Source organism: Pleurodeles waltl, chromosome 3_1 (genome assembly GCF_031143425.1).
Source record: "Pleurodeles waltl isolate 20211129_DDA chromosome 3_1, aPleWal1.hap1.20221129, whole genome shotgun sequence".
Classification (NCBI taxonomy): domain Eukaryota; kingdom Metazoa; phylum Chordata; class Amphibia; order Caudata; family Salamandridae; genus Pleurodeles; species Pleurodeles waltl.
In genome coordinates this window covers 71202839-71222114 of record NC_090440.1, presented here as the reverse complement: position 1 = coordinate 71222114, position 19276 = coordinate 71202839, and positions in this window count along the sequence as shown.

Here is a 19276-nt window from a genome sequence, read left to right as displayed (position 1 = left end):
GGGGACCCAGGGTGTTGGCCCTGACACCTTTTCGATGCTTCTGGCTTGTTCTAGGAGCAGTAGTTCTCACTCTACTTTTGGGCGCAGATGGAAAGCTACTTGCCGGTGTCAGAGTCATCGATGTGTACAATACCACTAAAAAGGGTGTTGAACTCTTTGGTGATGTAGGAGGTTGGCTCTCTATATACTATCTCAAAGTAAGAGATAGTGTGCACAGAGTCCAAGGGTTCCCCTTAGAGGTAAGATAGTGGCAAAAAGAGATAATCTAATGCTCTATTTTTTCATAGTGTGGTCGAGCAGTAGGCTTATCAGAGGGTAGTGTTAAGCATTTGTTTTACACACACAGGAAATAAATGAGGAACACACACTCAAAGACAAATTCCAGGCCAATAGGTTTTTATATAGAAAAATATATTTTCTTAGTTTATTTTAAGAACCACAGGTTCAAGATTTACAAACAATACTTTAAATGAAAGGCATTTCACTCAGGTATTCTAGGAACTTTGAATAATTACAATAGCATGTACAGTTTTGACAAAAATGGCAATAAGCTATTTTAAAAGTGGACACAGTGCAAAAATCAACAGTTCCTAGGGGAGATAAGTATTTGTTAAGTTCACAGGTAAGTAAAACACTTACAGGGTTCAAAGTTGGGCCCAAGGTAGCCCACCGTTGGGGGTTCAAGGCAACCCCAAAGTTACCACACCAGCAGCTCAGGGTCGATCAGGTGCAGAGGTCAAAGAGGTTGCCAAAACACATAGGGCCTCATTATGACCCTGGCGGGCGGCGGAGGCCGCCCGCCAGGATCCCGCCCTCCATTATACCGCGCGGAGGGTATTATGAGTTTTTCCCTGGGCTGGCGGGCGGTCTCCAAAAGACCGCCCGCCAGCCCTGGGAAAAACTCCCTTCCCACGAGGATGCCGGCTCGTAATCGAGCCGGCGGAGTGGGAAGGTGCGACGGGTGCAGTGGCACCCGTCACGTATTTCAGTGTCTGCAAGGCAGACACTGAAATACTTTGCGGGGCCCTCCATCGGGTTTCTATAGGAATCAATGGGGAGACCCGGGGGTCTCTTCAACGATGCAGGCAGGCACGGGGGGGCTCTTCGGGGTAGCCACCACCTGGGCTAGGTAGAGGGTCACCTGGGGGTCGCTCCTGCACTGGAGTTAGGTTCCTTCAGGTCCTGGGGGCTGCAGGTGCAGTGTGGTTTCAAGGCGTCGGGTTCCTTGAAGCAGGCAGTCGCGGTCAGGGGGAGCCTCTGGATTTCCTCTGCAGGTGTCGCTGGGGAGGCTCAGGGGGGTCAACTCTGGCTACTCACTGGCTCGCAGTCGCCGGGGAGTCCTCCCTGTAGTGTTGGTTTTCCGCAGGTCGAGCCGGGGGCGTCGGGTGCAGAGTGGAAAGTCTCACGCTTCCGGCAGGAAATGTGTGGTCTTTAAAAGTTGCTTCTTTGTTGCAATGTTGCAGTTTTGTTGAACAGGGCCGCTGTTCTCTGGAGCTTCTTGGTCCTTTTAGATGCAGGGCAGTCCTCTGAGGCTTCAGAGGTCGCTGGTCCCTGTTGGATGCGTCACTGTTGCAGTTTTTCTTGAAGTGTGGAGACAGGCCGGTAGGGCTGGGGCCAAAGCAGTTGCCGTCTCCGTCTTCTCTGCAGGGCTTCAGGTCAGCAGTCCTTCTTCATCTTTAGGTTGCAGGAATCTGTCTTCCTCGGTTCTGGGGGCCCCTAAATACTCAATTTAGGGGGGTGTTTAGGGCTGGGAGGGCAGTAGCCAATGGCTACTGTCCTTGAGGGTGGCTACACCCTCCTTGTGCTTCCTCCCTGTGGGGATGGGGGCACATCCCTAATCCTATTGGGGGAATCCTCCATCTGCAAGATGGAGGATTTCTAAAAGTAAGAGTCACCTCAGCTCAGGACACCTTAGGGGCTGTCCTGACTGATGGGTGACTCCTCCTTGTTTTCCTCATTATCTCCTCCAGCCTTGCCGCCAAAAGTGGGGGTGTTGAAGCAAGGCCTACTAGTGCAAGGAGTTCACCCTTCTCTGCACAAAGTCCTCAGACCATATAGGAAGAAGTTGGCACAGAAACTGAAATAAAAGACAAAGTTTATTAAACCTCATGAGGTGGTACTACAGTTCAAACAGCACCCTTCGGTAATGTTTGAAGTAGCACACTGAACTGAGAGAGCATGGTCCTTTTATACCCACGCAGGGGCTAAAAGGAGGTGGTACAATTATAGAAGCAAGACTTCTATACATATAAGGTCATGTGGAAATGCACAGTCGACAGGTAGGAGGGGCTAACAGTTTTCAAGGACTAACAGCTGCAGACCTTACTGGGCATGTGCGAAAGTGGGAGATGCTAAATATAACTTGTCACTAGGCAGATTTTCAAGAGTAGTTAACAGAAAGGTAGGACAGAGCACATGGTGGGCACATGGCAGCATGTGGCAGAGAAAATGGCTGCCATGAATACAAAATGGATTCCGCAAAATGTTCACAATATTTGCTAAATACAAGATGTCTTCTGCTAATGCTTAATCTAATCGCTGCTAAACTACAACAGACGACCCTTTCAGCATTAGCTGAAGACATTCGTCTTTCTGGGATAATCTAAATATTCATCTTTATTTATGCTCATCATTTCAGCTTTTTCCTTATCTAACATGTGTTGTGCTTTCATTTCTGTAATATTTCTTTTAGTAGACATACAAGCAGTAATACACATGGAGCAGAACATTGGACCACACTGAATACAGATATAGCAGGTGAAAAATATTGCAATCATTACACACACCTGACCACCCAACAGGTAGTTGGTAATATCCATAGTTACCACAAACAAAATATGTATTATGTGAAGCTGTAAAACTACTATTATTTACACCCTCAATAGTTAAAATCACGGTACAATCGCTTATCCCCACTGGAATTCGCCCAATGCTACGTATACATAAATCTGCTTTAGTTTTTGTAACAGAAATCACAAATTGTTCTTTCTTGTCAGAGTCTCTTATATTTGTGAAGACATATGGTATTGAAACATTGTCCGGTTGATACTTTTCCCATTCCCATTTAGTTCCTTTGGCTTGGGGATACCCATCTTTGTCTTGGTAGCATACTTTATTAAGGTGAGAAAAAAAAAAAAGTCCGCCCTCTGTACGTTTTCCAGATGCAAACAAAAGTGTGTACCAAGCTTGACAAGAACCATTGTGTGAAAAAGGAAGAGGAATGAAAGGTGTTCCTCCTTTCTTTTGCTGCGCAGGTATCATTCCACAGTTAGTAGTATTTGTAGCATTATGAGTATGATGCAACATCTGAATGAAAGTATTATTGAAGTACGATTGACGGTGCTTCTGCTCATGATAGGGAATCGTAAAGTAATAGTGATCCTCTGGTACTGGAGTAGTGGCAACAAAAAACTCACGAGCAGGAGCCTTCTTTTCAACAAACCAGGTGATTATTGCTATAACCACCAAAACAACAACAAACCCCATAGTACTAATGATCAGTTTATTATTCATTTTAGCAACAGTGATAATCGACCCTTTCAGAAATTAATTAAAAACAATTGTTGGAGCTCTTATCCCTGGGCAGTCGCTGATTTCTTCACCATGGGCCAAGACGGGTGTCACTACTCTAATGCATGGCTGATCCACCCCCCTTGCCACATTGGCTCTCCGTTTCACTAACCCAGGGTGGTAGCTCAACCAGTATTTTTCAAAAAAAATTCAGATTCTTTCCTCGGTCTCAAATTATATCGCGACACTCCAGAAGTCGTATGGTCCGGGAAGAACTCCGCAGATACGTCAGGTGATATAGCACGGCCTTTCTCCGTAGTCAAAATCTCTCGATGATCGGTCAGCACAGCAGGTTCCATCAAGGTAGGTGGCACTCTCTTGCAGTGAGTACTATGGATCCAATTCTTTCGGTTCATCACTCAAACTGCTGGCCTTGTCACAAGGAACACCTGCTCTGGGCCTCGCCACCTTGGTTCCAAGCTGTTTGATCTTTCAAAGGACTTAATCATCACCTGGTCACCAGGTCGGAGTTCATGGCCTTCACCTGTAGATCTGTCAGGAAGTGCTTCTTGAACCTGTTGATGAATAGAAACCAAATTGTTGGTTAACTGTGCCAAATTATCATTCATCAGGACACAAGGTATATCATATACAGAATTTGGCTTAGGAACTCCCCAAATGTTCATTGGCCTTCCAAACACCACTTCTTAGGGAGTAAGGCCAATTCGAGAGTGTGGCACTTACCTAATAGACAATAATGCCAACGGTAATGCATCCGGCCAAGTTAAGGATGTGGAAGCCTGTATCTTCGCAAACCTCAGCTTCAAAGTTGCATTATACCTTTCCACCAACCCTGCTGATTGTGGGTGGAAAACCGCATGGAACTTTTGTTTAATCCCTAATCCTTTCAGGACATACTTCATAACTTCCCCAACAAAATGGGGCCCGTTATCATTCCATAAAAGTCTGCAAACACCAAACCAAGGGAAAAATTATTTCAAAAGCACCTTCGCTGTGGTAATGGCAGTATTATCCTTTGTGGGGTACGCCTCTATCCATTTACTGAAGGCACATACCACCACCAAGACATACTTTAAATTGTTGCAGCGTTCAAGCTGAATATAATCCATTTGTAGAACTTCAAAAGGTGCAGTTGGTGTAGCAAACCCTCCCGCAGGAGTACCTGTTTCTTTTCCAGGATTGTATTGTAAACAGATCAAACAAGACTGTACTACTCTCTTAGCTGTACTGGAAATTTCTGGATGCTCCCAAACTTGCGTAAGCAACTTCGTTATTGTTGAAGCTCCAACATGTGCCAGCCCATGTGCCATCTGAACCATAGGTTGTACAAAAGCTATAGGCAATTTCCATTTATCCATCTGCTTATTCCGCCAACAGCCCTCATCATCCAATTCTCCTTCTTCAGACCATTGCTCACATTCTTTCACAGAAGCAGATTTCTGTATATCTAATATGTCTTGTCTAGCATTATGCCAACGTTCAGCTTGTAACTTCACTATATACATAGAAGTAGTACTTTGCTGCATCGCAGTCTCACGTGCTACGCGGTCCGCAAGAGCATTACCTTGCCCTATCTTATCGGTCACTTTCTTATGTGCACTACATTTCACAGTAGCTAGTTTCTTTGGATATGTCAATGCAGTCAAGCGGTTATGCACTAATTCTCCGTGCATTATCTGCATCCTGTGGGATGTGAGAAAGCCTCTCTCCTTCCAAAGCAAACCAAAATCATGAGCCACTCCAAAAGCATAGCGGCTGTCTGTATAAATGTTCACACATAAGTCAGTACTAAGCTCACATGCTCGTGTCAAAGCTATTAGTTCAGCTGCTTGAGCTGACTTCTGTGGTATATGAGCTGTCTCCACTACCGTGTGTATCGTGGTGATTGCATATGCAGCTCAGGTCGTACCGTCTGGCAACTTCAAACACGACCCATCAACCCACAATTCCCTGTCTACATCTGGAAGGGGCGTATCTTGCAAATCAATACGACCCTTTGTCTGTTCTTCGGTAAGGAATATACAATCATGTGTTTCTTGTGACTGAGGCTGAGTCACCGGATATGGCAACAAAGTGGCTGGATTTAGTGTTGCACATCTCTTCAGTGTAATGTGAGGAGCCAGCAATGTCAATTCATATCCTGTCATGCGAGCGCTAGTTAAATGTTGTGTCTTTGTTTGATTTAAAAGAGCATCAACCGCATGGGGTCCTAACACCAACAGCTTATGTGACAAAACTATCCCTTCACTCTGACGTATTGACACAGCTGTTGCGGCAACTGAACAAAAACACCCAGGCAACGCTCGAGCGACAGGGTCAATTACTGCTGAAAAATATGCACAGGGACGCTGCTTATCGCCATGTGTCTGTACTAAAACTGACAATGCACATCCATCTTTCTCATGTACGTAAAGTGCAAAAGGATTCATGTAATCTGGAGTACCTAACACTGGTGCTGAACAAAGGGCTTGTCGTAGCTTCCGGAAAGCAGTCTCACATTCATCTGTCCATGGGAGGGGCATTGGAGTATCTTTAGTCAAAAGTGCTAGCAAAGGTTTGACAATGTGTGAAAACCCTAATATCCATTGCCTACAAAAAGAAGTAAGACCAAGGAATGCACGAACATCTTTCTGAGTAGAGGGTACTGGTGTGTCTAAAATTGCTTGAATATGATCTGATGTAAGTGCACGGCCCTCCTTAGACAAAAGGTGACCTAAATAGGTTACCTTCGGTCTACAATATTGCAATTTCTTTTGTGACACTTTATGATGCTGTGAAGCAAGAAAAGAAAGTAAGGACAAAGTGCACTTTTCACATTGCTCGGGGTATCAGCTGCCAACAAAATATCATCGACATATTGTATGAGAGCCACACCTTCAGGCAAAACAAAAGACTCAAGTTGTCCAAAGTCATAGTACAAGAACTAATTGCTCCCTCAACTTTCTCATAAAAGGCGGCTGTATTTTTCCGCGGGTCAGGTAATGCTATTTTAAGTGCCATTACATCTGCCCTATTCCAAGGAGTATACACCCAATTATAAATAAAATAACCCTTAGCATCAACAGAAGTTTTATCATCACTTGTACCCAATCCTTTAGGAGGAACATACAAAGGCGCGGCCTCCCGCATTGGTTTCGCGTGAACTATCATAGTCTTATCTGTTCCAAAGATGGAAGATTGCACCCCGCCGGTCTGAGATGTCGGTGCAACTACATCCACAGCCCTTTTCTCCTCTTGCAAACGGACTGCCACAACACATAATTGCACCAAACGCCTGATTGCATCAGCCACCTGGGAGAAAACAAAAAGACCATCACGCATTTGCTTATGATCAGCTGCTACATCATCGGGCTCTAACTCATCAGAATATTTCCAATATAGTTCAATAACTTCTGTGCCAAATGCCTCAGTAAAATATAGCTGCTCCTTTTCCGTCCACCCTTTCATGTTGTCTAAAAGTTCAGAAGCAGAGACAATGCTACGAATTGTTTTACGAGCAATAGATCTAAGCTCAGACGCACAGTCGGCAGGCAACATAGAGCGACTGTCTCGCATCTTCTGTTGCTCCGAACCGGAGGCCTTAGCTAACTCATGAGGGGCAGAAGGAACGACATACGGAGGTGGAGGGCGATCTAGTAACAACAAATCATTGTGTGGTTTATTAAGGATAGGATAGAGAGGTTGCCTAACGTTGTATTGGCCAGTTACCTGTAATTTACGTTCTTTCTCTTCTAGCTCCTTTAAGTCATTTATTTATTTCTTTCTCATTTCCAATGCTTTCACATATACATCCTTCCGCTGCTCTTTCTCAAGCAAGGCTTGCTCACGCTTCACTCGTCCATGCACTTCTTTCTCCCACATTCGTACACAGTCAAACATATCTTGCCTAGACTTTCGCTGACACATACATTGTTCCACATACTCAGTCTTCAAATGACCCATGCATAGGCCAACGTAACTCAGGATCCGCATGAGTGTATTTATTCCTTAATGTGCTGTACATTAAAGAAGAAAGACCATATTTAACATACATATCTCTATTGGGCGTCCCCTCTGGGGGTGCCGGTTGCGATTCTTCCAGTCTCAAATTGGTACCATTACAAAAGCAACACATCCTACTAAAGTGCGCTAAAAAAAGGCATGCCAAAAATAGTGCAGAATATGTAGTATTATAATAAAAGTAGCACTTAAGGTGCCGTTCAAATCAAAATTAAATTGGAGAAAATTCTCCTCATTACCTGCCTATATAAATTGCAATTTATATATCAATTCAAAGGACACAAATTGACTAGTCACCCAAAACACGAGAGCCACAGTAAGTAGTGCTAAACTTCATTACCAAACAAAGGCATCAAAACCCACAGCAAGTGCCGTAAAACGGCTCTTACCAATCACAGGGTGTCCAGGTTCCAACTGCCAAGTTCTAAAATCAACCAAATGGTCACTGCATGACGAATGAACAAAAAGGATCTCAGTCGAGGACCGGCGCCACCTGGATGGTCAAGTCAGAAGGAAGGGAAAAACGCCGTGGTTGCCAAGACTCGGGTCTCCTCAGGCATTGATCGTCCGCAGCGAGATCCCAATCCTTCGTCGCGACCAATCTGTTTGGCGTCCGAGTCGCCGATGAGTCCCTGTTCGGGCGCCAATTTGTTGAAGTAAGCCTCAGCAAGGCCTACTAGTGCAAGGAGTTCACCCTTCTCTGCACAAAGTCCTCAGACCATATAGGAAGAAGTTGGCACAGAAACTGAAATAAAAGACAAAGTTTATTAAACCTCATGAGGTGGTACTACAGTTCAAACAGCACCCTTTGGTAATGTTTGAAGTAGCACACTGAACTAAGAGAGCATGGTCCTCTTATACCCACGCAGGGGCTAAAAGGAGGTGGTACAATTATAGAAGCAAGACTTCTATACATATAAGGTCATGTGGAAATGCACAGTCAACAGGTAGGTGGGGCTAACAGTTTTCAAGGACTAACAGCTGCAGACCTTACTGGGCATGTGCGAAAGTGGGAGATGCTAAATATAACTTGTCACTAGGCAGATTTTCAAGAGTAGTTAACAGAAAGGTAGGACAGAGCACATGGTGAGCACATGGCAGCATGTGGCAGAGAAAATGGCTGCCATGAATACAAAATGGATTCCGCGAAATGTTCACAATAGTTGCTAAATACAAGATGTCTTCTGGTAATGCTTAATCTAATCGCTGCTAAACTACAACATGGGCAGTGGCCGGAGGGGCGGGCATCTCCACTAGCTGGGATGCCCTGTGGCGCTGTAACAAAGGGGGCTCACCGCCAGGTGTTACAGTTCCTGCAGGGGGAGGTGAGAAGCACCCCCACCCAGTACAGGCTTTGTTCCTGGTCACAGAGTGACAAAGGCACTCTCCCCATGTGGCCAGCAACATGTCTGGTGTGTGGAAGGCTGGTAAAAACTAGTCAGCCCACACTGGAAGTCGGGTATGTTTTCAGGGGGCATCTCTAAGATGCCCTCTGGGTGTATTTTACAATAAAGTGCACACTGGCATCAGTGTGCATTTATTGTGCTGAGAAGTTTGATACCAAACTTCCCAGTTTTCAGTGTAGCCATTATGGTGCTGTGGAGTTCGTGTTTGACAGACTCCCAGGCCATATACTCTTATGGCTACCCTGCACTTACAATGTCTAAGGGTTTGCTTAGACACTGTAGGGGCATAGTGCTCATGCACCTATGCCCTCACCTGTGGTGCAGTGCACCCTGCCTTAGGGCTGTAAGGCCTGCTAGAGGGGTGACTTACCTTTGCCACAGGCAGTGTGAGGTTGGCATGGCACTCTGAGGGGAGTGCCATGTCGACTTAGTCATTTTCTCCCCACCAGCACACACAAGCTGTGAGGCAGTGTGCATGTGCTGAGTGAGGGGTCCCCAGGGTGGCATAAGACATGCTGCAGCCCTTAGATAGCTTCCCTGGCATCAGGGCCATTGGTACCAGGAGTACCAGTTACAAGGGACTTACCTGAATGCCAGGGTTGTGCCAATTGTGGAGACAAAGGTACAGTTTAGGGAAAGAACACTGGTGCTGGGGCCTGGTTAGCAGGGTCCCAGCACACTTTCAAATCATAACTTGGCATCAGCAAAAAGTCAGGGGGTAACCATGCCAAGGAGGCATTTCCTTACAGGTGAGGTCTCCCAAACAGTTGGCGTGGGTGCTGAATGCGAAGTGAACCAGGTCTTGGGCGGTCTGGCAGCTGAGTAGGAAACCAGATTCCTTCTTCGACACATAGACCTCTGTGGCAAGCTTTGTGATTTCGTGCTCGACGTCAGCTGTGAAGACACCCATTATCATAAGCGGCCGGGTGCTCCCGAAAGCGTACACCAGTACTTTGGTTGGTTTCCTTTCCGTTTTTAGGTTGTAGAACATCTCTGCAGCCATGAGATCGATTGAAGCTGGTATAGATTGGCTCTGCATGGTGACTTGATAAGTGGGTAGCCGTCGGCTGCAGGTTGCTCCTTTGTCACATGGACAACTTGCGGTATCGTCATCCATGCCACTTTCCGATGATGTGTTGGGGAGGGCAGCGACAGCCTTAACAGTTTTCTTGGGGGTGGGCGGAGCCTTGGGTGTCGAGCGGCACAGTTTCGCAAAATGATTGAGTTTGCCACATCCACTACAGGTTTTCCCTCGGGCAGTGCAGCTGCCTGGGTGGGGCAGAGAGCCGCCACACCATGTGCAAAGTTTGTCTTTCATCTTCACCCCACCTTGCATCGCTCGGCTCTTGGAGGTACCCGTGGCCACTGCGTTGATAGGTTCTGTTTTTACTTGGACTGTCGTTGATTGTTCCATGTGGGCTGCTCTTGCCTTACACAGTTCCTGAGAGCGCCCTAGCGTAAGGATATCCCTCATCCGCATATTGGGTTCTTGCAGAATGCGCTGGCGGAGCTTAGAGGAAGCACATCCTTGGATAAATTGGGCCCTGATGTTGTCCTCCTCATCTGGAAGTGTGCACGTGCTGGCTAGCTTGCGGAGGTGTGCATAGAAGACATCCACGGACTCTTCCGACTTTTCATGAGCCTGGCGCAACAGAAAACGTTCATAGTCTGGGTTTGCATACGGTTCAAAGTGTGCCGAGATGGCATCCTTCAGCGTGGCGTACGTGTGGGGGACTGCTTCAGTCACTGCCTTGGATACTGTGTGTATGTCAGCTCCACCCAGGTGTAGGAGAAATTGTCTTTTCCGTTCATCTTTAACCTCCAGTGCCTCAAAGTAGGTTTCAAGACGTTCAATCTAGGCTTTCCACCTTGTTGCTTGTGTGGGAGGAGCTCCCGTGATTGTGAAAGTTTCTAGAGCTGGTTTGCTGGCCATGTCTTGGGGGGCAATAGGCAGTTGCTGCTTGTCTTAGGGGGGTCTTCTTGGCTGGGTTAAGTGGCCAGCATTGAGGCTTGACACTTCCTCCCTTGCACAGGTTAACAGTCAGTGGGGCCAGTCTGATGTGAACCAGAAGTGGTGTACACCCAGGAGGCTGAAAGATGCCCAAACTGTGGCAGGGTATGGGGATGGGCAGGCCTTCTCCAAACAGTGCAGATTGTGCAGATTGTGTCACACGCAGGCTGCCACAGGGAACAGGAAGGCACAGTACCTGGCAAACAGCTGCCATGTGCTGGGGCGCGTGGCAGACAGCTCCCTCGAAGATCCAGGCAAACGCGGCCCCTCTTTGTTAGGGGAACCACTTCCTAACAGCCCAACCGCCGGAGCACCAAAAAGTGATGGGCGGGGCACCTCCAGGCTCCGAGGAGCAGCAGAGCAGAGATCAGCGGTGGGAGGCAGCAGGTGGGCGTTGCTGTGACAACGGCTCCGGGCAGCAGCAGCACATAGCCGCCGGGGCAACGAAGAGCGGTGGGCAGGGCGCCTCCAGGCACCAAGGACTAGCGGTGCGGGGGCCACCGGCCGGCGGCAGCAAGGCAGGAGGTGGGTGCTGCTGCGACCACGGCCCGGGGAGCAAAGACGGGGCAGAGGCAGTCCGCATCCCCAACAGAGGGAGCAGACGGTTGCTGAACAGGATGCTGTGTGACGAGGCCGCAGAGGCACTGGAGCAGGTAGGCAGGTACAGGGTGACATGCCCTCGTCGCCAATGTAGAGTGGGTGCTGTGTGGAATAAGATGCTAGGCCCAAGATGCACTGTGTCCATACGTTTATAAACTGGGCATGGCGTGCGCAACACACTCCGACTGCCTTTAGTGCCACCACCCACTCATATATTAACCCTTTGGCCATACGTCACAAGGGCACCACCATAGCTCCTCGCAGAGGAGGAGTGTGTCCGATCTGACCCATCAGGGAATCCATCTAATGGGTTTGCCGAAACGCCGGCAAACACTACATGCCCTGTCACTTTGGTGTCACATCAACCAGAAAGTCTCATACTCTCTCTCTCTCTGCCTGCGGCATGCACCCCTACAAGGTAAAAGGAAGTTTAATTTGTCAGACTGCCACTCATTGATTGCCCTTAATCCTAACATAGACACAGTGCAGGGGTGGCGCCAGTTGCTGGAAACCCAATACATGGCACCACACCTAAATCAATCAGTGCAGGTGCGTAACAGAGTGATTTGATCACTGTGCAGCAAATACAGGAACTGTTTTTGTAGTGTTCTGTAACTGCTACATCACGTGAGATTGTGCAGCAGCCCAGGCTGAGAGTGATACCTGGCTGACTGAATGCAGCTAGCCCACAGGCATGATGGTGTTCCAACTCTAATTAAGTGACAGTTGGTTGCAATGCTTTTCAGTCTGTATGCAGCAAGCTGTTGTCAGACAGCTCACAGTGTGTGCACTGCACTCACCAGGCTCACGCTTCTTTACTTAATGGAGCACGTTTCCAGCATTTGTCTCGGCTTGTGCCACAGCGCCAATGGTGTCAGGAGATGCTATAAATGCTTAACCTATACATCTTAGTGCAATGATGTGGACCACCACACTAAAATGCGTTAGTATAACACCTGATGTGTAGTTCTTGGCAGGGCTGATCTTCTTCTTGGTAAGGTGGAAACTCTATTCAGGCACTGGGTGCAGTCAGAAAGGAAACAATTGTATCCATGCAAATAGACCAAATTCAGATGGGAGACGCCTGACCTTTGAAGCTAAAAATTCTTTTATTTTGGCTGTCTCCCCCTAAAATTTGTCTGCTTCGAATGAAGTCAATAGGGAACATACATTCTCCTGATTATTTTTTCAAATCTCCCACTTTCCGCTTATAAAATGTACAGTGGTGCAGTGAAGAGATGGGTCTGAAAGGGCCTTCACTGGTCGGAGGTCCAGTCCAGGTAGGTGGTGAGCTTGGGCAACTGCTGGTGCTGATCTTCAGCAACAAACATTTCCAACCGACTTTACTGGAATCTCAGTGTGAACTCCCCGTAGGACACCTCCTGGTAGCCCACAGAACTTGGACCTACTCCATCCCCGACTGACCATGCTAGAAACCTAGGCATCATTCTGGACAACAAGTTAACCACAAAGTCCCAGATACATTTTGTCTCTCCCTCCTGCTTTTTTTAATCCTATTTATGGTTTGTAAGATCTTCAAGACACGCCTTCACCCAGGCCCTCATCTGTAGCTGATTGGACTATGGCAACGCTCTGTATGCAGGGATTGCAGCCCACCTCCTCTGAAGAATACAGTCCATAAAGAACGCCGCAGCTAGACTCGTCCTTGACCTCCCAAGATGAACCCACATCACCCTATACCTCAGGGAACTCCACAGGCTTCTGTGCAGAAAATATGCCAGTTCAGACTCCTGACCCAAGTACTCTAGGCACTACACAACTGTCGGCCCGCCTACATGAACCACCACCTGAACTTTCACCAGCCCACCAGACACATCTTCTTCCCTTTTGCTAACCCACACTGTTGTGTTCTAGGTTCTATCATAGAATGTGGGACCTGGAATGCCGAGAAACTGTGGGTTGGAATGTTGGTGAGGGAGATTCAAACAAGATGGTTGCGATGAGGGTCTGAGGTGGTCATGTCTGCTCCTGTACATATCAAACAATAAATCTTGTGTCAATTAACTGGACCATGTCTTTCTTCACATGCTAGAGATGAGGAGACAGGCATAGATCACATTTTGTATTCTCTAGTTTGTGGGGTGCTGCGGAGGCTGTCCGTGTAGACCGCTGATGTTACAAGAAGCAAATTTCATTAGAAAGAAAGGAGAGCCGTAGACTCTGCTGTGTCCATCAGACAGTTGACTCTACAAGAAGTGAAATCCATGCCATGGACTCCGACACGCAGCATATTCTAGGCAAGTGGCGTGCAAGCACAGCATGCACAGCAAGCCTAACCAGCCACTAAATCATTAGAGATCTGTCATCTGCCATTTTGAGAAGGGATTCCACAGTAACAATACAAGCTCTACTGGCCAAAGAAAGTACGTACACACGGAATACATGGCGACCATCTTAAGTCTTTGGGAGGATCTTTTTTTCATATTATTACGTATGTGGCATTACAGATATAAGTGAGCTTAGTGCGTATACGGCCTGACATCAGTGACTGCCACACCCATTTACAGTAAGCCAGTCTTCCTTGGTCAGCGTAGTTGAATTGAATGTGCGGAGTCTATGGTGATTTGCACACCTTTGTTTTGCCCATGTAATTGATATTTGTGCTCAACAGTTTAGATATTGTGAGAAGTTGCATACTGGGTGGAAAGTAATTCAAATTGACATTGTGATCTCATTGTTTTTTATCTCATCTTTCTTCTCAATTACTTTGTTTACATTACAATTAAATAGGACCAGTATTGCACCATCACATTCATTCCTGCAATCTAAAGGGGAACCACCAATGCTTTGGGAACTTTGGTATCCAGTGCTTTTGGCTTATATGGATGTGTTGGATGGTGATGATTATCCGCCTGAAAGCAAACTTGCCCTTTTGAAGCATATGTTGGGGGGTCTTGGTCTCAGAGAGTTCAAGTCTTTACCACCATTGGAAAATTCAGGGAAATATTAATCTGTTTGAGTATGCTGTGAAACAATTAAGTAACAGGGATAGGTAAAAATCAATACAGCGATGGAACAATTTAAATTTTATTTGCGAGCACAAAGAGAGTATAAGAGCATTGAGTAGTATGTGTCAGCTTAAAGAGCATTGGCATCATCTTGCCAATTTGAAACAATTACCTACGACCCGGTTTTGAGATATCACGTCATGATGAAGACTAATCGTAAAAAATGCAAGAGAGACTGTGGGTGGGAACAGATATGATGCTTAATGCAACAGTGAGTATTGCCAAGAGCATTGAACAGTCAGACAGGAAGAGGCAGTAACAGGAATGTTGGTGGGGAATATTGGAAAGTTTTCGAATTTGGTGCTTGAATTAATGTAGTTAAAAATGACAAAGAAAGAAAAGATGTGCCTAATAGAAAAAAATCAACTAGTTGTGATAGCTGTGGTAGTAGTTATCACCTTAGCAATGTTAAGGGATGCACTGCGATTGAGAAGTATTCAAATTGGTGCAAGAAGAAGGGACATTTTAGAAGAGTTTTCAGAAGCAAATCTGAAACGAATGCTAATTGCGTGGTGGGTGATGATAATGTAGATGGTAGTCTCAATCCTAATGCTGTACTCTGTGTAAGAGGTGGTTTTCCTAAATGTATGATTGACATTAATGGTAAGAAGGTGGCGAAGTGTGGCTCAGTGGTTAGAGCGGCAGACCCTGATGCAGAAATCTGGCCCGGGACAAGGGTTCAATTCCCGCCTTGGTGGGTCTTGGGCTCAATTTCCTCGGAATTTCCTCGGACCTGATAATTCTCGCATCAGTGCCTAATCTAATTCATGGGTCCCACTCTGCAACTCTGGGCAATAGCTTGCTTAATCTCCACAACGGCCCCAACAGCGCTGGGATGCCTGGCTTCACCTTGGAGGCTGCCCAGGAGTGGGCACCTCACAGGGAAAAGCCAGGAGGGGTTCCACAGTGGTATGCGTACAGCGCCTTGAGACCCTAACGGGTGAGTAGTGCGCTATACAATTACAAAGTTTACAGGTGGAAGTCATGTGGATTTGTGTGCTTGGTACAGCATAATTAGTAAGTCCTTATGGGAAACAAACTGGAGAGATAATAAATTATTACCTCCTGATGTGCATCCTGGGGGCTATACTGGTCACAAAATTTAATTGTTTTAATATTGTTGGGCTATCATGCGATTTGTTGATAGAGTAACACAAAGCAAGGTTTATTTTGGGCCAAAGGTGATTCTATTTTGGGTTGGCCTCATCAATAAGAATTGAACGTTAAGATAGACTCCCTTGTTGTACAACCAGTTTATGCACTAAAAGGGGCGAATGATGAACGGTTGGTATGAAACCTGAAAAAATTAATTTCCCGAGGTTTTTTTATGATAAGTTGGGAAAATATGTGGGATTTAAACTCATAGGCCTTCATTACAACATTGGCGGTAAAAGCCGCTTACCGCCGTGCAGAAGACCGCCAACACACCGCCGCAACCGTGGAATTCCGCCACGATGATTATGACCCACAGCTCGTAATTCGCCAAAATCCAGACACCCACACATGTCCGCCACACCAAAGGTCAGTGATAAACTGGCGATAACAAAACCTCCACCGTCACGCCAACAGGAATACGCTCACACTATCACGACCCACGAATCCTCGCTGCGGTCTTTCAACCGCGGTATTCCATTGGCGGTACACACTGCCGCGCTCAAAATACACACACATTTCCAAAACACAACCACATTGGACAATTCCAAATACACACACCTGATACACATACACACACCACTCCCACACACCCAATACAATATATAACACCCACCCACATCACCCACAAACCCTTACGTCAACAATTGCGACAGAAGGCCAGAGAGAGTCACCACCAGAAAGAACAATAGCATCCACAGGCACCCAACACCATCACTCACACAACATCCATGCACCTCACACAACACACACAAACACATTCCTTCACACATCACAACACACACCACCCCACACATCACCCACACCACCCCATGGCCCCGCAAAGACACCCCAGGTTCTCTGAGGAGGAGCTCAGGGTCAAGGTGCGTTCCATGGTCTCAAGACACCACCTTGCGGTTCAGAGGACTGGCGGCGGACCCCCACCTCCTCCCCCAGAACTCACTACACGGGAGGAGCAGGTCTTGGCTATACTGCATCCTGAGGGCCTCGCAGGAGTAGCTGGAGGAATGGACTCTGGTAAGGCTAAACTTTCACTACTTCATCCCCCTCCCACCTGCATGCTATCACATACCCCCACCCTCGCCCTCACCCCCATCACTCCAACTCCTCACAGATGTCACACTATCACAAACCACACATCCCAAACCCAAGCCCTGCATGTAACACCAAAGCATGGACACCCATCACCAAAGCATGTCCACTGCACATATCCATACACCCCCCTAAACCATTATCACACAAGGTCCTACACAGGAATGCAAGCACTGGGGTACAGGGTCACCCACCCATTACACACCATGGCACACACAGATGCAATAATCATGCCTTAACACCCCTGCAGGACCCGTACCCAACGTCACCGGACAGCAGGGTCCAGACATGTCCACTCCACCCACAGAAGAGGCCCACAGTGATGACAGCAGCTCTGTCCAACTGGATCCAGATGACCAGCCCGGCCCACCTGGGACCTCGGGACAGTCGGTTCCCCTCACACTGGCACAGGCCACTACAGAGCTTCCCCCCTCTGGAAACAACAGCACAGCACCCCCTCAGCAGGCCCATACCTCTGTTCCCAGGACATGTCAAGCAGCAGTGTGTCCACCACTACAGGGAACCCAGGCTAACCCACCACCCCAACAACACCAGGGACCTGGGGGCAGTGGCGGTGGGCATACGGTTTAGGGGACAGAGGCCCAGGAACACAGGGGAACTGGGAGGGCTGCTGTGCGACAGGGGGAGGACAGACCCAGGGAACCCACTCTCCACGAGGCCCTCTCCGACATCATGGGAGCCTACCACCATTCCCAGGAGACAATGGCAACGGTACTGGCCAAGTTTCAGGAGACCCAGCGGCTGCAGGAGGAACAGTATTTGGGCTTCAGGGAGGAACTCAAATCCATCAATTCCACCCTGGGCACCATTGTAGGGGTGTTGAAGGAACTCGTCAACACCAGGAGGGAGCCTGTGGCACAACAGGGGGCCCCTGACACTAGCCTGGACGATGAACTGCCCACCACCTCCGCCGGCGCTAGTGGACAGGAGGCACCGCCACAGGACCACGACACCAGCACCCCACCCCCGGCAGATGGAGAACCACCCCGCAAACGGTCCCTGAGATCCAGGACAAAGACAGAGAACAATGCCAAGACCCCCGCCAAGAAATGAGACCACCCTGATTGTCATCCTTCTTTCCCACTTTGTCACCCTGTCCATCCTTAAACTGCCCCAGCTCCACTTCCTATGCCCCTTTGGACAATGCACATGTGAGACTAATAGACTGGACTCTGCCATGGACATTCCTCCACCATCACCCCTGACCATTATAATACCCCCTCCACTATTTACCACTTAAATAAACACCCTTAAATCACAAAACAATCTGGAGTCAGTCTGTGCTTTCGAAAATGTGTATTAGCAATAACAGTGGCAAAATTCTACATCCAATGTAATGTCAACATACCTATGTCACACAGCTCTGGTCCATGCGGAAACAAAGAAGATGTCACACAGTGGAACCGACATCTCTGAAATCGTAAGGGAAAGTGACAACTCAGTGACCATACACTGGGTGAAAATGACAGACAGATGAGAGGTAGTCGAATAAAATCAGATGTAGCAGGCAGTGTTATCTTCTTACCTGTGTCTCACTGGAAGTATTGTTGGATCACCGTGTTCCTGTTGTCTATGTCCTCTTCTTCTGCTTCCTCGTCTTCACTGTCCACAGGCTCCACAGCTGCCACAACACCTCCATCTGGACCATCCTCCTGCAGAAAAGGCACCTGTCGTCGCAAAGCCAAGCTGTGAAGCATACAGCAGGCCACGATGATCTGGCATACCTTCTTTGGTGAGTAGAATAGTGAACCATCTGTCATATGGAGGCTCTGGAACCTGGCCTTCAGGAGGCCGAAGGTCCAACTATAATCCTCCTAGTTCACCCATGGGCCTCATTGTAGCGTTCCTCTGCCCTTGTCCTGGGATTCCTCACTGGGGTCAGTAGCCATGACAGGTTGGGGTAACCAGAGTTACCTGCAAATGGCGAGGGACAACTGTTAGACACACACTAACTCTTAGGGACATCCCCAGACCCAGACACCTAGTCACACTGTATTGGTTCCATGTCCTCACCTAGTAGCCACACACGGTGCCTCTGGAGTTGCTCCATCACATAAGGGATGCTGCTATTCCGCAGAATATAAGCGTCATGCACTGAGCCAGGAAATTTGGCATTCACATGGGAGATGTACTGGTCGGCCAAACACACCATCTGCACATTCATGGAATGGTAACTCTTCCGGTTTCTGTACACCTGTTCACTCCTGCGCGGGGGGTACCAAGGCCACATGTGTCCCATCTATGGCACCTATGATGTTGGGGATATGTCCCAGGGCATAGAAGTCACCTTTCACTATAGGCAAATCCTCCACCTGAGGGAAAACGATGTAGCTCCGCATGTGTTTCAGCAGGGCAGACAACACTCTGGACAACACGTTGGAAAACATAGGCTGGGACATACCTGATGCAATGGCCACTGTTGTTTGAAAAGACCT